The sequence below is a fragment of the Condylura cristata genome, unplaced genomic scaffold (assembly GCF_000260355.1).
Source record: "Condylura cristata isolate star-nosed mole 26May11 unplaced genomic scaffold, ConCri1.0 scaffold00040, whole genome shotgun sequence".
Lineage (NCBI taxonomy): Eukaryota > Metazoa > Chordata > Mammalia > Eulipotyphla > Talpidae > Condylura > Condylura cristata.
Window position 1 is genome coordinate 3,785,573 of NW_004567141.1, and position 4,533 is coordinate 3,790,105.

Here is a 4,533-nt window from a genome sequence, read left to right on the forward strand (position 1 = left end):
AGAAGGGGCTGGTAAGGGCACTGGCATGGCTAGATATGAGTGTATAGTATCCTTGTCTGAAGGGTACAGCCCTGGGGAAAGAATGGGGTGCATGTCCAGGGCAAAGTACCCCAAAATATATATACACCCACTTTTCTGACCAAGGATACAGCTTCTGGAACTGGCCAAAGGCGCCCTTTCCTCCGGCAATAACCCTCCAGTGACTTAAACCGACAAAGCTTACCATTGTGGCCAGCATAAAGGAGAAACTGAAAAGAGCACATCCATTATTACTGGGAAGATAGTCAAAGGTGAATTTGGAAGTGGGAAGTAATAAATTGTTAACTGGCACATTGCTTCTTTGTGGTGATTGTTTTTTTTTAATCTTTGAAAGTTTATGAAATCATTCTTTGTCTTCAGTGTTCCCTTGGGATGCATCCAGTTTCAATCCCTGTGCTTGGCACTTAGCTAACTCTTTCAGTTACTCACAAGAATCTCCTTGAGTTATTTCTTCTTCTGTTTTCTTTCTCTATTATTACTAAAATAGTGTATTTCTGGAATGTTTCTCTCATTTTCTTAACTTTCTTTTATATTATTTGTGTTTTTTCCCTCTATCTTAAGGAACACTTCTTTCACTTTATCTTTCTACTCTTCTACTGAATTTTAATTTTCTGCTGTCATATTTTTCATTTCTAAGAACTCTTTTTTGATCTCAGAACTTTCTTCTCTTTAAGTAGCATCTAATTTCTGTTTCACAAAGTCCAGCAAGATGGAGGCAGAGTGAAGATTTCTAGGTCACTTCCTTCAGACATGCACAACAAAAATGATGCAAAATTGTGCTCTCCTGCAGCCACTCAAGATGCCAAAGGCGGGAGGGCCGAGGAGAGGAAGGTGGCCCCCACCTGGTATCATGAAGCAGGAGGTCAAGAAGGTGATAAATCCTTTGTTTGAGAAAAGGCCCAAGAATTTTGGCATTAAACAAGGCATTTTGCCCAAAAGGAACTTCACTGGCTTTGTCAAACAGCCTGGCTATTTGACCAAGGCTGCAGCGACCAAGAGTGATTTTCTATAACTGGCTTGAACCAGGTACCCCAATTCTTGAACCCCAAACAGCCACTCAACTACTTAAGCTGGCCCACAGTACAGGCCAGCAAGAAAAGAAGCAGAGACTATTGGCCCTAGCTGAGAAGAAAGCTGCTGGCAAAGGTGATGTCCCCATTAGAGGCTGCCTATCTTTTGAGCAGGGTTAATATTGTTACCACCCTGGTGGAGAATAAGAAGTCTCAGCTGGTGGTACTCAAACATGCCATGGAGACTGTCAAGCCGGTAGTCTTTTGGCCTGCCCTGCATCGGAAGGTGGGGTCCCCTATTGCATTATCGAGAGTAAGGCCAGGCTGGGTCACAGGAAGACTTGTACCTCTGTCACCTTGAGGAGCCCTGGTTGAGTTGGTGGAAGCGATCAGGACCATTTACAATGACATAAAATGAGAGCCATCCTTACTGGAAAAGCAACATCTTTGGTCCAAACTCTGTGGTTTGTATTGCAACCTCAAAAAGGGGAAGGGTGAAGAAATCCTCTAAACCAGGCTAAGTATGCACTAAGCATGTGTGTTCTGTCAGTGAAAATAATAAACATCCTCTTTCAGAGAGTGTAAAAAAAAAAAAAAGATTCGACCACCCCTTCCCAAGGGAAAAACAGATTATCAGCAAACACAATAGGATCATCAGCCTCACAGCAATAATGGGGCAGGACAGCTCACTCCGGGGAGGCGTGGCTGCGGGCAGAGCCCCATGCAGTTGTTGATGTGGGCTCCTATGACCTAACACTATGCTGGATAGTGGGGTACATAAGCAGGCACCCATGATGGAGGGTGCACTGTGCGAGAGTTATAGAGGGATGAGGGCAGAGTGAGGACTCTTGGTTCGTATCCGAATCTCATACCACAGAATAGCTGTAGCCTGAGTCAGGTCATAGTACCTGGACTTCCTTATAGAAGATATTACTTATGTTCAGATTGAGATATCCAAAACACCATCCCTCACAATGAAATGATTTACAATAGGAATTTCAAATTACAGAGCTTACTGGAGGAAATGCTTTAATGCCTATTGCCGTGGTCCTCTTTTAAACCTGCTATATTCATTGGTGCAAGTCTCCCAATTATCCAACAACAACAAAGTCAGTTGAAAATTTATTCCTACTGAAACATATAAAATTGAAAATGAGAAGACAGGAACACAGTACAAATACCAAAACAAAAATACTCTGAAAGGACCCTGAATTCAGGGCGACAGTCCTGGCAATGGTGATGGAACTTAAAAATGCAATGGAGGGCAGCACTGTGAAGCTAACTGCAGGCACTTCAGCCTGAGTTTGATCCCTGGCTAGGGAGCTGACCCACATGGCACAGCAGACCTCCCCCGTCTGACCCGCCGCTCCCCTCAGCAGTGTACTTCATCGATCTGCCTATTCTGATCTTCACTCTGTCTCTGGTGAAGCCTCTCGCTGCCCCTGAACCTCGGGCCTGTACCCCAGTTCTGTATGCATAAATAAATCTTCAAAAAAAGTACAATGAAGCATATAAAATAACAATAGAATAAAGATAATGAAAATATGAGGCAGCTACATTCAGAAATATTGTAGCTAAGAGTTAAGAAGCACTATGGTGGATTTAAAAAACACAATTGAAAGGTTTTATAACAAATAAAAGAAGCAATGGAGAGAATTAATGAAGTTGAAAATACAATACTGGAGAATATAATACTTGAACAAGGTAGGAAAAAAGAACAGCAGTAACAACAAAAGTGGAAACAGTATAAGAACTCTTTGGGACAAGGAAAGGAGACAAACGTCAACATCATGGAGATCCCAGAAGGAAAAGAAAAAGGCATAGAAAACTTATCTAAAGAAATAATCATTGAAACAATTTCACTCTGGGAAATCAACCAGAAACTGTAATCTAAGAGCATTTGAACAAAATAAAATTGGATAGACATACAACCCGACACATTAAAGACAGGATACTAAGAATATCAAGAGGAAAAAGAGTAACCTATAAGGGAATACCAGACTCTCAGCAGATATTTCAATAGAAACTATACAGGCATTACTGGAGGCCTGCTCTAGAAGTTGGGGTGACAGAGTTTCCCCGCAGGAAGAGACCAGAGGAATGGGGGGGGTGGTGGTGAAGGGATACAGACACTCTTTCAGGTGCTGATATCTCCTGCTGATTGTCTCAGCAGGACTTTACTTATATGTTATAAGCAAGCAGTAGGATAATATCAGCATATGCATTAAGCAGAAAACTGTTCTTTAGAACAGTTTGGGATCTTTTTGACCTCCAGCTAAGATTGTAACATTTATTATTCTTAAAAAAAAGCAAAAACACACAACACATACAATTGTTAAGCAAGGTATTTTCATTTCTGTTGTTATTCTTTACAGCTAAACAATCAATCTGCTAATGTTAAAACAATCAATCTATTAATGTTAAAACAGTCAATCTGTTAATGTTAAAACAATCTATTAATGTTAAAACAATCTATTAATGTTAAAATTTAAGACTAACATTTCTCTATTTACCATATTGAAAGACTAGCAAAAAGAAAGGCCCTTTAACTCTAGTTACTATTTAATGGCCCTCATTCTCATGAAAGCATCCTACATGTGAAAAGAACAAAGTGAAGCCAAGGGCCAGAACAGGAAAAGTTTACTTTATTCATAAATCTATCACTAAAGAAGGACAGTAGAGTTCCTTGATAAAGATGGAACAACAAAGGCTTAAGCATTTTGGCTTCCAAAGTTTCTTCCGGAGCCTAATTTAATGTTCATGTCTGGAAGATGGTGGAAAGATGGGATTTGGGTTATCAGTTCTAGCTCTGCTATTTTTATAACATGTTATTGGTACTGCCTTATTTTACAATATTGACTTAAGTATTACAGCCAACTGCTTTTATTAAAACAGCCAATTGTAAAATCACTTTTGACTTCATCCGATGCATTCAAATGAAAACGTCGTTACAATTACAGGAGTGGCCAAAACAAAACAAGGGGTCCAGCAGGAGCCAGCTTTGGGGCATTCTAACTTTTTAGGAATGCGCTCCCACATCCTGGGGTCTTGTCAGACAGCATGTGTTAAATGGCCTATGCCAAAGCATGAAGGACTGGAAGAAGGTATCAAAAGTACTTAAAGAAAGATTTCCAGGCCAGAATCCTCTTCCCAGAAAAAAATTAGTAAGGTGCTTCATGAAAAACAAAAATTAAAAGACATTAAACTGTATATAAAAGAAATCCTAAAGAGGTTATGTAAAGTAACAGAGCAATGAATATCTAAGCATATTGAATACAGAAGACACCAAAATTATCTAACATGTAGGAGGAAGAAGTAACAATATGGTCCATTAGAACTACTCAGACCAGACCATTCAACAGATCACACAAATAGTCCTTTACATACTAACCTCAGTACAACGAAGAAGAAGAAGAAGAAGAAGGAGAAGGAGAAGGAGAAGGAGAAGGAGAAGGAGAAGGAGAAGGAGAAGGAGAAGGAGAAG

General features: G+C 40.1%; 1 pseudogene; it reads left to right on the forward strand.

The window, feature by feature from the left end:
- The first annotated feature begins 838 nt into the window (after positions 1–838).
- LOC101635191 lies at positions 839–1,424 on the forward strand (annotated as a pseudogene).
- Positions 1,425–4,533: the final 3,109 nt, after the last annotated feature.